Source organism: Neofelis nebulosa, chromosome 12, assembly GCF_028018385.1.
Source record: "Neofelis nebulosa isolate mNeoNeb1 chromosome 12, mNeoNeb1.pri, whole genome shotgun sequence".
In the NCBI taxonomy this organism is placed as follows: Eukaryota; Metazoa; Chordata; class Mammalia; order Carnivora; family Felidae; genus Neofelis; species Neofelis nebulosa.
Genome location: NC_080793.1, coordinates 88,149,969 through 88,166,092, shown reverse-complemented (window position 1 = coordinate 88,166,092; position 16,124 = coordinate 88,149,969). Strand labels below are relative to the sequence as shown.

The 16,124-nt window shown below is 45.2% G+C and overlaps 1 protein-coding gene and 1 long non-coding RNA gene across 7 annotated transcripts in view; both read left to right on the top strand.

Annotated features, from left to right (window-relative positions):
- Window positions 1-16,124, top strand: part of GLIS3 (GLIS family zinc finger 3) — a 502,487-nt gene that overhangs the window by 118,669 nt on the left and 367,694 nt on the right. The gene's annotated exons all lie outside the window — the stretch shown is intronic.
- On the top strand, window positions 14,212-16,110 carry LOC131492132 (uncharacterized). The gene is made up of 2 exons (XR_009251889.1): window positions 14,212-15,121; window positions 15,605-16,110. It is a non-coding gene; the product is annotated as an uncharacterized LOC131492132 (long non-coding RNA).

The following is a 16,124-nucleotide window of genomic DNA, read 5'->3' as shown; positions in this document are numbered from 1 at the left end:
CCTTTCCTTTCCTTTCCTTTCCTTTCCTTTCCTTTCCTTTCCTTTCCTTTCCTTTCCTTTCCTTTCCTTTCCTTTCTTTTCCAGTCAGTAGAGATATACCCAATAATACCTTATGGATTTTCTTTTTTAAAAACTAGATTTCAAAATGTGAGATACATATTTGGATCAGAGGCCCTGTTTCAGTGCTTGGAGCTGCAGGGCTGAGCTGACCTGCCGTGCCCCATGCTCACTTTGCCAGCTTGCCTGTCTCACGGTAGTTTTCCCAGGAATGCCTAGTACTGTTGTATTGCGGCCTGCCTGTGCCTCCTTCCTTCTCTTGCAGAACTGCTTCAGAAATTAAGGGATTTACTTTCTTCCTGGTATTACCTCGATTGGGCAAATATTCAGAATACATTTCAAGACTCCACCTTCAGTGTAAATGTCAGTATTATCTCGAGTTAAGGAGAACAGTATTAAGAAATAAGTAAGTTTACAGAAATTATTCTCCAGAACCAGTTTTCAGCAGATGTGACATTTGATAGGCTGTGTACCCAAGCACAAACTTCCACCTAGCTCTCACGTGTGTCATTAGGAAATAGCTGAAAAAGCTTCACGAGTGTTAGGGTTGTCTTTCTTTTTCTTTGAAATAAGAAACAGCATTGTGGTACAGACTTTGATTTATATCGACGCTTCTCAAAAAAGCAAATGTTAATAAAACTGCAAATAACTTAATTGTTTTCACATCTTAATACATTCAAAGAACCAGAAACTGTCCCTACTTCAGGACACTTTTTCAGGGTGTAAAGGGTGCTACTGTGCTATAGACAACTTCTCCAGCTCCCCCAGAAAGGCTTTTCGGGCCCACTGTAACTTTTCTGTCATGCTAACAGCTAGTGTTCTTCCGCTCAGATCCTCGCCTCTGGGGACTGACTGGTCCTGGTAACCTCCCTAGCTTAGATCTCTTTTGAAATGCCCTCTTTGCACACAACAGCTTAACATCAACTTTTGCTGTTTTCAGAATTATCATTTACTTATTTTCAGTTGTTTTTGAAAAAGCCTTTTGCAAAGATATCATGTATACAAGGAAAAATTTCCACACCAGGCATGTTCTGTAAAAGCACGTCTCTTCCCCGAGTTCGGTTTCACTCCCTCAGGCCTCCCCCAGGGAGGGCCACTGCCGCTATTGTCTTGTGCACCGGGGCTGAGGTGACCCAGGCCTGCACGTGCACGTTCCCTTTCCGTAAAAGCGAACAGTCACATGTCACACACACCGTTCGGAGCCTGGTCTTTGATGTCTAACAGCTTGCTTTGGAGCTCCTCCTCAGTCAGCATATATAAAGCTGTCCGATGATTTTTCACATGGAAACTGTTAACTATTGCTAAAAAAATCTTCTTGTCCTGAACAGAGCATTGTGTAGGAGCTGTGAATGTCCACTGTGCGTTTGTTGTATTTTAAAGCAATGTGGACTTTCTTGATGTGGTTCTCCTGGCAGGTGGATTTTGAACTTCATGCTCGAGTCGATAGCAGAGCGAGAGCTTCTCTGTCAGGCTGTCAGTTACCAAGTCGCCTTTCAGTTCTGTGTTTCCAACAATAGGTGGCACCAGCAATTTCTCTATTTGGGCTGTATGTAGATGTGAAGCATCATTATTTTGACCATTTTTCATTTCCTATCGTTGTGTTCACAGATTATTAAGAACAAAGATGTGTTTACCTGAAGGCCGAGGGGCTTGCACAAGCAGGTGTAAGAATGTGGGGGTTAGGAAGCGCTTTGCAGAAAGGTGCCTGGGCTTCCATGCTACCCCCCTCTCCTTGCCCCCTGCTCATGGCAGGCATTCGGTGAGACCAGACAGTTAGTGAGCATGTGTGACTTCGCTGACTATGAATGTGAGTTCGTGTATACAAAATACATCTTTGTACGTGAATGTTTTGGAGGTTTATGGTGCTGGAACTTGGCCCATGGCCACACTGAGGAGTCGCACATCCTCATGGCATACCCTGTCCCCTCCGAGTTTCATCTCTGTCTCAGCCCCTCCTGCGGCCCCGGGTGTTCTGTCTGTCGTGCCTAGAATGTCCCACCAGCCTTTAAAACACAGCATTTAAAAAATTAAATTTCTCTCCTAATTCCCCAGGGAGCGGTCCCCTTTTCCTTTTAATTGCCGCCTTAGATTCCCTCCACCAATTTCTAATTCAGCCTTTTGTCTTTCAGAAAATGTTCTTTATTTTTGTTCCCTGGCAATACAAGGCTTTGGTCACTTTATAACTGTGTAATTCTCCTGCCCACTCCCCTTCTGTTCTTGTTAAGAATAGGAAGAATAATCCTGCTGGCTGGAGGATGGAAAAATGATAGAGGGGCCTTACCAAGGTTTTCTGAGTTAAACCTGTACTGATCCCAACAAACGATGTGGTCTGGTCCAGTCGTGCCACACATTCTGATGTCACTGTCCCTTTGTCGGTATCCCTGGGGTCCAGGGGAAACCTTTGACGAAATGAAGGAGGCTCTAGGACCCCTAACAGCGTGTTTTTCCATTGAATCTGCATCGCATCTCCTTTTGTTTTTTTCCCTTCCTGAAGGGAATTCAGAACTGCTTAGCCTTCACTAGGATCAGGCTTTGGTTTCATCCCACGATGAACACCTGTCGGTTTCTGTCTTCATGGAACCTTTTGATCTTGTAGAAGTTCCAGATAGGCTTGTATCTTTCTGCCAAGACTTTACAGCTTCCTGAGTTCCTGAATCTTCCTTTGTCTTCTGTAAATCAGCATTGACTCTTAGAGATACTGGCTTTTTCAGATATCATTCAGGTATTTCAGTGGATGGTTCGAGTGACTCTCTCCGTCAGTAGTATGAAATTCCCGTGGGAACCCCTGAGCACGCATTTAGAATTATGAGTGTTCTTTGTGCCCAAAGCTCTGCACTGATCTGCCCCATATCTTGCCATTGCCCTAGGACAGGGATCCATACCAAAGACGCCAGTACAATCCTGGAGTCACCCCCTCCTCCACAAATCCTGCTTTAAAACCGCTAGTAGCTCATCCCGTCTTTCCATTTAAGACTGTCATTATGGGGGCCTAACTTAACAGCTTTTTTCCCTTTGTAACATAACATGACCCAGAACTATCCTTGGGAGTCCGGCAAACTCAGCCCTGTCTTTCAGGGAGCAGGAAAGGTCACCTGCCTCAGAGAAGAATACCCAAGAAAGGGAGGAAGAGAAACCTAGAGGTGCTTGGTGAGGTTGCTGGCTGTTGTAGAGCTCGCTGTCCCCTTCCGCGCCTCTCCTTATCAGCAAAGGGACAGAGCTCCTGTGCTGTCTTTCTGCAGATCGGTCCCCACACCAGGCTTCCTAATTGTGTGGTAGGACTTTTGTTTTTCTTCCAAGGATGCTCCTAATGTTTATTTTCACCAGATTTGTGCGAGGTGTGTGTGTGTGTGTGTGTGTGTGTGTGTGTGTGTCTGTCTGTCTCCAGGATCGGCTGTGTTCCTCTTAGGCATGAATAATTCTGATTCCCATTACAACTGGGTGGGTTAATACTCTGGGAATTTACTTCAAACTCATTCATAATAAGAGCCACTACTTCTTGAGGTCTTGCAATAGCCTGACATTGGACACCCATTGTCTTTTTAGTCCTGATCAACAACTCTGTGAAGTAAATACTGTGGCTCCTGCCCCGTTTTGGAATGGAGGAAATCAAGGTTCCGGAAAGTTAAGTAACTTGCCCAAGGTTATACAGATATGAAGTAACCAGAAGTCCACTTGGCTGTCTCCTTCATACCTTGCTAACTCCACACTTGGAGGTAATGCTGTAAAGGTCTGTTTCGGAAAGAAACAGGAAGCCACGTTGCTCTCCTGTCCTTGCTGAACTCTTTCTTACCATTCACTTGCCCTTAGCCACAGGCCGCTTGCGATACGGAGTTTGAGCCCAGGCATAGCACCGTCTAGGGAAGAACTACTGTTTATGGTTGAGTTTTGTAAGTTGTCTCTGTTGGTAATTTTTAAATTTATCTTGATGACTGCGCGCAAAGCGCTGAGCGTGCGGTTGTTAAAAACGCATATATGGTCCCGTCTCCATAGAATTTTATAGATTAGTTGGGGACCATTCATGCTATCTGTAGATAAAAGATAAACACGTAAGAGGCCAACTTACTTTTCTTCATTCTTACCGTCAAAACGTTGGAAAGCAGAATGAACTTGAGCACCCACTGCCAGATCTGTTGGGAAAAGACACGTGTATGAGTACATTGTCTCAGAGTTAGGAATTAGTAATTTGAACCAGTATATGTTTGAAGTTGATTAAAGGAAAATAGTCAGATTCCAGAATAATGATTTAAATGTGCTGGAACATTACCCATTACCCACACATTATATAAATATATTTTAGAATCCTGGCCAATTGTTAAAGCAATACTGTTTCAGGTAGGTGGTGCTAATAGGTATTCACGCAGTCATAGAAGGTGGCGTTTAAAGACGTGTGACCTTCCCCTTCCTCATTTCCCCGAAGAAGTTAAAACTCAGAGAAGCTGCATGTGCAGTGTTCCCTTTCCTCCCCAAATTGAGGACTCGTAGGATACATGGACTCTGGTTTATTCAGGGTCCCAGGAGTTCAAGTTGTCAACATCTCACCCTTCTCATACATTAGCAATGTCAGTGGCTTGGAAATTAACATGATGTGAACTTCATGATTCTTTCCCTTAGATGTGGCTGAAGTAGTGTGAGCTCATCATCGAGAAGCAGTTAGCTCTTGTCTCCAGCCTGCGTTGTCTAAGGCTCATCTGTTACTCTTACTACCCGGCCTTACTACTTCTAGTGACTCAAGAGGCAGTTTTACTCTGTGACTACGTTAGCAGACCACATTAAAGCCTCCGTGTTCCCTGCTAGGTTGCAGGAATGAGTTTTCTTAATGCCATCACTGAATTCCAATGGAGGAAATAAATTACTCATGCATTTTCTAATGGCTGAGAAATTTTCCAGAGTCTTGGCTGTCTCGTTCTCATCGTGCCCAGGTTCCATTACCAAAGAGTAATTGATGTGATTTTGACGAGCAGGCTGATACTGCTTACAAAACCAACTAAACAAAACATCTGAGTCATACATCCCAGGACAGGATTTCACAGTAAACTATAGAAGAGACAAAAGTTTATAGTTATGGGCAAAAATGCTAGGCTTGGAGGAAAAAAAACCCCTGTGGTCTTGCTTTATTAGCTTACTGACTTTGTCCATGTGGGCAAGCTACTTAACTTCACTGAGGCTGTTTTCCTCATCTGTAAACATGAAGATAGTCATAATAGTATCTGCTGTAACTATCTCGTACTGTTGTTGAGAAAATCACATGAGATAAAGGCTCACTAGAAAAATATCTGTGAAGATCTGTGTAAATGTGAGGGCTTAAAAATATTGCAGTAATGATAAGGCAACTCAAAGTGACAATTGTGCTCTAATTCTTGGCATACAATTATGTGTAAGAGAACATTACATGGGCGCTTGGATGCTTTTATGTGTTGGTATAGTGACAGTGCTCAGTGTTTGAGAAATGGAAGTCACTGAAGGAACGGATTTGCTGTTCAGCATTGACATCAGTAAATGAAAATAGCTTGAAATATCTCCTTTTTTCAAAAATGGTTAAAAGCAGCTTTTGAAGATTTAAGCTATAGAAAAAGATGGAAAAACATGGTAAGTGAGGAATGGGGAGAAGGGAAAGTGGGATGAAGCAAAGGGTTAAGGTAGGACCCAAAATGCGTCGCACAAGGCCGTGTGCTGTTTGTTAGAGATGAGTCAGAGATTGGGGTCTGAGTTTTCCCAGAGGCAGGGCAGTGAGGGAAGCACAATCAGCAGTGTGAATCATGGTGCCCTCAAGGTTAAATAGTGAAGCAGGGCTATTTCTAATAATGAGACACAAGACAGTGATTTTTCCCAGAATCCTCATAAAGAGCGTGGTGCGTGATGAACAGCATCCTACAAGACGTCTTGATGATAAACGTTCCTACGGTTTTTGAAATTCTTACCAGTGTGATTGCCAGATGGAACACGGACAAATTCATGGTCTGGTACCATGCATTTAGTTGCTTGGTTATGATCATGACTGAATGTATGTTAGGACTAGAAGTAAATCTCTGAGACCACCTTGGTGCCCCCCTTTCGTCTTGTGGGTTCGGGACCAGTGTCCTGAAGGAGGCGAGTGTCGGCTCAGCATCCCGTGTGCTTTGATCAGTGCAGGGAGCTCCGAGTCAAAGTAGTTTGCTCTGAGACCCTTCTTTGTGATGGTGGGAACTTTCCTTGCCTTGGTATAAATACCATTTGGTACTTTGAACATGCGACCGGTTGTGAGCTTAGCAGTTTACTTTGGTGGGTTTTTTCTGGCTGTTTGTTGTAGAAGTGTAGAAGCTATGGGACTCGATGGCGTCTTCCTCTATTGCCTGTTTTGTTTTGTTTCCACTGTGGGAGTTACTGATCAGCCTGACAGATCGGATCAGGAATTTAGAGAGAATAGGTCTCAATATGTAAAGTTTCTAAAACTTGCCATTGTACCTCCTGGGAAACCCATCCTCATAAGGCATCCTCAGGACTGTTGTCAAAGACATGACCAGAAAATGTAGAAAAGCATCAATATTTTAAGCAAATTAAGATCAAACCCCAAATCTTAATTTCGGAACATAGCTGGAGTTTAAAAACATTGGCTAAAAGCCTAAGGGAGTTTTAGGTTGGTTGGCTTCTTCGGTGAACGTATTTGCGCACGTTCATGGAAAGTTCTCATGTGAGTAGCAATTGTTCAAGAGGTTCCTGTGGGTGTTGTAGGGGCCGATTAAAAAAACTTCTTTCATCAAGGAACCATGAGATCAGCCATGGGAATTCAAGGGGCCCAGGTACTAGAGAAAATAAAGTTGGGCCTCCAAAAGGAGCAGTCAGTGGACTTGGGGATTTTAGAGGAATTTGATTCTTTATGGTCAGTTTGTGGGGCAATTTGCTTGTGTCATTGAGAGAGGCGTGCTTATGAACTTTTGACCTGAGGGTGGTGATTCATGGGCAGTAAACTCAGGAAGCAGTGATAGAAGTCATCTGTCATTATGTGTCTCCCCTACAAGGTTAAATGACTTTACCAAAGTCACAAAGTAGGAGACCAAGACTTGAGTTTTCTCCACCTTGGAGACGTGTGGGTATGTGCTGGGGTGGAGAGGAAGAAGAGGCAGGGCAGATGTTAACCCCCTTCTCCATCTGTCTTCTTGTCTCCTAATGTGCAAAATTAAAACTTGGGACCACATTATCTCAAAGCAAGTTCATAAATCTAAAAAGAATTCTTCTTGGGAAGTGTAGGTGTGGGAGATGTTAAGTGCTTTAAAAGTAATCTTTCTCTTTCTTAAAAAAACAAAACAAACCCAAACACCCCGGTCTACCTAAAAAAGTGTTTTTCCCCTAATTTTCTAAGGAACAGCACTTAAAGGAGTAAACCTGAAGGCTCCTGAGCTAAACAGAGTGGAGGCATAATCTGTTACCCGCCTTCCGTTGTGTACAGCCTGTGAAGGAGCACGGCAGTCCGAGGAGTGGGACGGCATGTCTTTTTCATTCATCTTACTGACAGTAAAATGAATTTGATGTCTTTTATCTCAAACATATGCACTTGCTAAGCCAATGTGTTAAGATACAAAACATATACTGCATTTTTTTTTTTTTTTTTTTTTTTTACACTCAAATGGCTAGCACGTAGTTAAAGTATAACACGTTCCCATGAACTTGGTACTGACCGGGCTTGGTTTGGGTGATGCCTTTATACTTTTTTTTTTCTAAAGTACTACTGTTTTTTGACTCTCACGTCTCAAAAGTTGCCTCCCGAATTAGTGATCTGTGCGAGCACTCGACATTAAGTACTGACACTGTGACTTGAAACATTTGGCAAGCTTCAGTGTTTTGGGGTTAAGCACAGTCTTGGCCGGTTCTGTTTATGTTTGTTGTAGGTGAGGAGTGTTCAGTGGTTCGCAAAAGAAAAGGCTGAATGCAAGGTGAAATAGGGGGGCCCTTCTAAGCAGCCCATTTCTGCGTGTCCGTTTTCCAGGTCCTAAGGTGAGTCAGTGTAAGGCTTCCCAGAAGAAGTGAGTCATGAGGAATGGGATGCAGAGAGAGGTTGCCTTTCTGATGGGTGGCAAGTGGGATAGCCAGGATGTATTTAGTTTGGGAGTGGCAACAGGAGAAGAGAGAGAAGGAAGATACACTTTGCCACGGGGTTTAGAGAGCGTGTGGTCCCGAATGTGGGCAAAAAGCTTAGAGCTTGTAAAGTGGTGTCACACACATCTCGCCCCCTGGTTCCCTTCCCGATTCTGTCCACGGGCAGCTGATCTGGTCCTGACATTTCCCCCAGAAGCAGAAGGGGCTGAGGGGGGGGACTTGTAGTTTCACGGGTAGAGTTTTACTTTGACAAGATGAAAGACTTCTGGAGGTCGACGCACAATGATGTGAATGTGCTTACCGGTTCTGAACTGTATACTGGATGATGGTGGTATATTTTACCACAATTAAAAGGAAAGGTAAGAAAAAAAGAACCAGCCAACATTTTCTGTGTGAGAACATGAGAGAGAAGAAGTTTGTGGAGTAGGGGAAGGATGAGAGGAGAGCAAGGCCTGAAAAGAGTAGCCAGAGGGCACGAGACCAGGGTTGGAAGAGGCGGAGAGAGATCTGACCCAGCATATCCCAGGAAATAGCATGTGAAAAGTCAATTAAAAACATTTATGTGTATCTCCCCCCCCACCCCCCCCCCCCCTTCCCAAACAAATTAACCTGAAACTCACAGTTTTCTTCAGTTGCACTGGCCACGTTTCCCATGCTTGGTACAAACCTGTGGCTGGTGTCCACCATGTTGGAATGGTTCCGTCACAGAAAGTCTGTCAAACAGCTCTGGTGTAGACTGTGTGATTGTAACGGTGCTGAGGAGAAGTGGATGGATTGGGGGTGGAATCGGGAACTATCACCAGTAGGACTTGTTGGCTGATAGGTTATGGTGGTTCTTAGAAGGGAAGCGACACAAGAAGGATGACGTGTGGCCTTTCTGCTTGAGCAGTGGGGTGTGGACTAGATCAGACTGAAGAGAACTGAGTCCAGCGTCTGAATCAAGAGAGTTGTGCTTTAGGCGAATGGTACCACGTCTTCTAGAGCAGAATCTAAATAAATCTTAATGGAGGTAGAGGGAGAAGGAAAAGTCCGTTTTGATGAGCTTTTCAGTCTCATAAAAGATGCTAAATAAGTCCCATATGTTTGTAAGTCCTCATCTTGCTTTAATTTTAGAGAGGCCATTATTGTCTGTTGGTTGTTTTATTAAATACTATTTCATGCTGCTGCGAAATTTAATTCCACAGAAATCCCTTTGTTTATTTTAATTTTGTTTGAATTGTGATTTCGAGATGCCAACGGAAAGTGACCAGAAAATGGGAGTTTGCTCTTGATTATTGGCTGAAGACTTACTTATTACGGAGGCACCACAGGTATAGGGCCCCCGCCCAGGCTTCTGACAGGTAAATCAAACTGTACTAGCCTTACCTTTTTGGAGCTTAACCCTTTAAAAGCTAGAAGCAAGGCATATCTTCCAAAAGGGGAGCCTCTGGGGGATGAGGGTGCAGCAAGTGGCCTCTTTTAAAACCAGATGACATTTCTTAATCTCTTTCCACAAGGGCGGTGCATTCAGATAGGAGTCCTGGCTGTGTGGTGTGCACACACGTGCAATGTTTCCTTCTTCGAAGTCTCTGCCAGTGTTGCCCCTTTTCAGGAATGAGTCACTTGCCCGCCCACGTTTAGGGTGAAGGCCCTATAGCGAAGGGGGGGAAGGCTAATCTAGGGTTTTGTTTTATTTTTATTTTTTTAAATGTTTACTTATTATTGAGAGACAGAGAAAGACAGAGCATGAGCAGGGGAGGGGCAGAGAGGAGGAGGCACAGAATCGGAAGCGGGCTCCAGGCTCCGAGCCGTCAGCACAGAGCCCGACGCGGGGCTTGAGCTCACAAACAGCGAGATCGTGACCTGAGCCGAAGTGGGACGCTTAACCGACTGAGCCACCCAGGAGCCCCTTGTTCTGTTTTAAATGCTGCCATGCCTTCATGGCTAATGGCCTGCAAGCAAGTGTAGTGTCTGGGCCGAGTGAAACAAGTCCCAGCTACACTCCGTGCATATCCCCGCACGCACTCTTCCAGAGAAAGCACCGAAGTCGTCTTTGGCTGCGGGGTGTTGGGTTGACCCAACCCATGAGCCCGTTTCCAGACCCTGAGTAACGGCTCTGTGCAGGGGCACCGCTCACAGAAGGACTGACAGGAGCAAACCGGACTTGACTCGGGAAATGTCACGCTCTCCTTTGTTCGCTTCGCTCACGCGTTTTGCAGTGCCTGGCTCCGTCCCCCTTTGACTGCTCACCCTTTAATGTAGTGGGGTCTCCATTCTTACGCTGTTGGGCAAATCAGATTGATTCCAATTTGCTATTCAGGAGAGGAGGAGTTTTGATTTTTAATATAATGCATGTGACATTCCTTGTCTGCTTCATCTCTTTTTGTTGTGACAGCCCCCTCCCCCACATCCTGCTCCTCAGATAGGGAATGAATATTTGCAGATCCGAGGCTGTCGTAGGAATAAACATACCAGGAAAGCGTGAGGCGTTCTGAAACCCGAGTCCTAGGCCACAGTGGCCTTTGGGTGGGCCGGAGACCGCAGAAACGTCAGGGGAGGACCAAAAACAGAACCAGGGTGTGCATCGTGGTGAACTCACGTGTGGCCGGTCCACACCGGCTGTCCCCAGCCTTCGTTCCGAACCCTGGTGGGGTTCTCCGAGTCCAGCGAGTTTGGCAATTGAATCCACATTTTGTCCTTACATGGAATTAATTTGGAACCAAGAAAGAAACACTGTCCTGGCATCTGGCTGTTTAAATAGAAAGGAAAGTCAAAGACTTTTTCTTAAAAAACCGTCTTCTTTAAGCATATGTAATAAATTTATACGGACATGATTTTCTCAAACATTAGGAGGGCCGCAGCGGGACCATCACACCAAAGAACACGGAGTCCAGCATCAAAATGAGAGTTCTATTTGAATTTAGAATTGCATTAGAACCAGATTTTTGATTTTTAAAGTCTCCTGTGTCTATCCCTATATTGCAGAACCATGTTAAGAAAAGGATTTTGAACGACCGAGTTTGCCTTTCTTTTAAAGGCAAGCAGATACCAACCAAGTATTGTGGTGTTGAAGAAAAAAAACATTGAAAGCTGGAACATGACTTTGTAGTAACACAGTGTCATGAGGAAACTTTGAAGTGGTTCAATTATACAGACGTGTTTTCAGAGTCTAGAGCTTTCCGGAGGTACTGGAAAGGGAAGCTGATGACGGAACATTCACTGCATCGAAACTGAATCATAGAGAGACGGGTCCATGGCATAGACCCAGGTGGTGGCATTATAGTGAAAATCCATGAAAGCAGAGCATGAGAAAATTCAGGAATCTTTTCTCAGTAGAGCGGCACTCGGGCCAAACAGACTTTTTCCTCACCATAAATGATAAGCCCTGTGTCGCCTTCCACAAAAGCTCGCTGTCGTAATTAACAAGGGAGGTGAGCTCCTTTTCCACCTGAAAGTGAGTATGTCTATACATATGCACACATATGTATACGTGCACACACGCGCACATCATTTGCTTGCGTATTAGTCCCCTCCTCCAGGGCGGGGCCCGGGGGTGAGCCCAGCAGCGTTGTGCCTCGATGTTTGTGAGGCCACGTTTTCAATCTCTCTTCTCCGTTCTTGCATACTGGCTTATCTGCGCACCAGTCAGCTCGTGCTATGAGGGCAGAGTCTCCATTTTTATTCAAATGACCATTTATACAGGGCTTTTTAAACTAGGGGGTGCTGTCCCACCCAGTTTCCCTTTAACCGGCACAACGAGGAGAGGTAGGCAAATATTTTTAAAGTCCAGATAATCCTACTGGGGAATCTCCTCCTGGCTAAGTGACTAGTATATGTTGTCTGCCGTTGACCAGCCTGAAAAATTTTTTCCCAGCCTACAAAATGCACTCTATATTCTGACATGTTTCCCAGCAACATGATTTGTAATCTCAATGGTGTTAGATGCTGCAGTAGCGAAGGAAGATTTCATTGCACGCAAGATGCGGAGTTATGAAATAACCTTGGTCTTAGGAGAAAATACAGCACCCTTGGAGACTTTATGACCATGGATAAAGAACTTTCAGGAAGCCACAGGAAAACCAAAAGAAGGAAAATGGTGTGACAGACTCTGCCCATATGGGCCTTTTATTTTAATTTTATTTTAAATTTATTTTAAATGTATTGATTGATTGATTGATTGATTTAAATGTGTGGTTTCTCTTGTTTTTCCTAGGGTGGGAGCTCTTGGAGGGGAAACACCTGTGGGTTTCTATCCTGACGCTTAGCACAGCCCTCTCACTTAGGGAGATGCTCAGGAGATGTGGGGTGAATTTAATTGTGAAACAGAAGATATAAGGTGCAGATGGAGATTTTGATTGGCCCCTGCTTCTGACACATGTTGTGACATTAAGTAATTCAGAAGAGGTTTTCTCCGCAAGTTTGCAGAAATTCTCTGCCTGCTGGGGCTAACCATTTGACACATTAATAGCTCTGAAACAGAATATGGGTCAGTTTGGCCACTGCCTCCTTTCCGCAAAAATGCATACTTGAAAGCTTTTATGACAAGATGATCAGAGAGCAGAATTTATTTCTGAGCAATTATCTTACTTTCCGTTAAAGTTTGTTCCATTAACTTCCGTGGTGAGTTTTGTTTGATATGTGCTGGGGCAGCCAGTCTGGCAAATACGCTCAGTGAGATACAGTGTCATTAAAACCGACACCCTCTCTCCATCACCTGCTACCTCCCTTCCCTTGGCTTCTGTTATTTTGTTAATAGAACCTGCCTCTCTGGAGTTGTTTGTTTTGCTTACATGATTAGTTTTTGCCTTCCCCGTTACAGTGTAAGTACCATGAAAGCAGAGGATCTGCTGTGTGACCCTCGTACCCAGAATGGCTGCAGGCACCTTGCAGATGCTTGATGAGTGTGGTTGTCGAATGAATGAATTGAATGAATGAATAGAGTTATTGGTGCTCTGAGCCTGTGTATACTAGTCACTCACTCACAAATATTTGTCACGTGCTCGCATGTCTCCAGTGCCAGTATCCACGATGAACGACGTATGGTACCTGCATTTACAGATTATCATGCCTCGTGCTGTGCTGCCCAATATGGTAGCCACGTCTGGATCTGAATCTAAATCTAAAGAATATAAAGTTTCTTAGTCTCACTAACCACATTTCACGTGCTTGCACGTAGCTAGTGGCTATGGTGTTCAGCAGCACAGTTACAGAATACCTCTGTTATCATAGAAAGTTCTGTGGGATAGCGTGCACTCAGTGATCAGCATATGGGCACTTGCACTGCAGAAATACGTAATGAGTGCTTTGTAGGGAATAGGCACATGTTTCAAAGGGAACGTGTAGGGGAGGCTTCCAGCCTAGGGTGTGGCTGGGTTGTCTGAGCTGGCTTTCTGCAGGAAGGGTTTCTAAATGGAGATGTCAAGAACGGATAGGGATGAGGCAGGCTGTGGAGGTGCAAAGCATGGCAAGTGTCTGAGTCGAAGGAAGCAGCCAGAGGAGAAGGGACTAGAATAAATGCCTGAACCCGGTGAGCTCCAGGAGGACTTGGTATCTTATTCTGAGGTCTACACGGCAATGGCCGGAAGGCGAGTGAGAACAAGCCCCTTCCCGGCAGGCAGGTACACTTGTCTAGCAGCTTCTGTCTCTTGTCAGGCCCAGCCCACCATCCTTCTGCAACCCCTTCCTCATGAGCCTTCCTGCTTCTAGTTTTGACTCCTCCAGTTCGTCTCCACCAAAGTCCAAATTCGATTCGGTTATTCATTTCCTAAAAGCACTGCCTCGCCTCCCTGTACCACTTAGGATAAAACCCACACCTTCTCATAGGCCTGGGAGGCCCCTTATGGTCTGACTCCTGCTTGCTTTCCCCAAATTTCTCTTCTTTTTAAAAAAATTTTTTTTCAACGTTTTTTATTTATTTTTGGAACAGAGAGAGACAGAGCATGAACGGGGGAGGGGCAGAGAGAGAGGGAAACACAGAATCGGAAACAGGCTCCAGGCTCCGAGCCGTCAGCCCAGAGCCTGACGCGGGGCTCGAACTCATGGACCGCGAGATCTTGACCTGAGCTGAAGTCGGCCGTTTAACTGCGCCACCCAGGCGCCCCCCAAATTTTTCTTCTTACCTCACCCGTCACACTGCGACCAAGCAGCACCCCCTTCTCCAAATGTTCCATGTCCCTTGCCTCTAGGCCTTTGCACCTGCTCAGAAAACAGTTCCCCTCACCTCCCTCACCTGTGTCTCCATACTTGCTCTTCAGACCTCAGCTGAGGGTTAGTTTCTTCCGGATGCACTGATATTGAAATCAAGCTGACGTGCCCCACCCGTGTGCCCTGTCGCACCTCTGTGTCCTCTATTGTAGATCATACCACCCTCTTTTATTTTGCGTGCTTCTGTGTCTGTAACTCTTAACCTGGGACTGTAGGAGACCACATCTGCCTTCTTGTGGGTTTTGCTCCCAGTGCCCGGCATAGTTCCTCGGTACGTATTCGCTTCTTGAATGAATGAATGGATTTGATGATGCATCTCTGTTTCCAAGGTGTGATCAGCCGCGAGTAGGGTTTTGAAATGAAGCTGTGTCTCATTAGGGGAAACTCCTAAAACGCAAACATTCGGGGGAAGAGAGGTGGACATCAGTCCGTGAAGAAAACAGATCAGTGGGCCTTGTGGTTTGTTTTTATATGTAACTTTTTTTATTGGGGTATAATTTCATATATAACTCACTCATTCGAAGTGTACAATCCAGTGACTTCTGGCAAGCTTAGAGAATTGTGCAACCGTGACCATAATCCAGTTTGGGGACATGCTTGTCACCCCCGTAAAGGTCCTCACATGCGTTTACAGGCGCTGCCTGGTCCCACTGCCAGGCGCCCGCACCCTTCAGTCTGTTTCGTGTCTCTGCGGATTCGCCTCTTCTGGCCACTTAATGTCAGTAGGGTCATACAAAGTGTGGTCTTCTGTGTCCGACTTCTTTTACTTCGCAAATGTTTTAGAGAGCCATCCATGTTGTAGCAAGTATCAGTATTTACTTCTTTCTATATTTTTATTTTTTAAAATTTTTTTTTTTTTTCAACGTTTTTAATTTATTTTTGGGACAGAGAGAGACAGAGCATGAATGGGGGAGGGGCAGAGAGAGGGAGACACAGAATCGGAAACAGGCTCCAGGCTCCGAGCCATCAGCCCAGAGCCCGACGCGGGGCTCGAACTCACGGACCGCGAGATCGTGACCTGGCTGAAGTCGGACGCTTAACCGACTGCGCCACCCAGGCGCCCCTCTTTCTATATTTTTAAAAAAATTTTTTTTTCAACGTTTTTTATTTATTTTTAGGACAGAGAGAGACAGAGCATGAACAGGGGAGGGGCAGAGAGAGAGGGAGACACAGAATCGGAAACAGGCTCCAGGCTCCGAGCCATCAGCCCAGAGCCCTACGCGGGGCTCGAACTCACGGACCGCGAGATCGTGACCTGGCTGAAGTCGGACGCTTAACCGACTGCGCCATCCAGGCGCCCCATTCTTTCTATATTTGATGGTACTACGTTCTGTGGACATACTGCTTTTTATTGATCTGTTTCTCAGTTGGTAGACGTTTGGGTTGTTCCCACGTTTTGGCTCTTACAGATACTGCTCTCGTGTCTCCTGGGAAGATATGAGGCGTGGGATTGCTGGATCAAAAAATTTGTTTAAATGTTAATTGTGGTAGAACTCACAGGACATTAAATTTACCCTCTTAATTATTTTGAAGTCTATAGTTCAGTATGTTAAATGAATTCACATTTGTTGTGCAACCAGTATCTTTTTCATCTTAAAAAACGAAAACTCTAGGGGCGCCTGGGTGGCTCAGTGGATGGAGCATCCAACTCTTGATTTTGCCTCAGGTCCTGATCTCACAGCTGTGGTATCGAGCCCCGCATCCAGGCCCTGCATGGGGCATGGAGCCTGCTTGGGATTCTCTCCTTCCCTTTCCCTCTGCCCCTCCTCTGCTTGTGCTCACTCATTCTCTCTCTCTCTCTCTCAAAAAAAAAA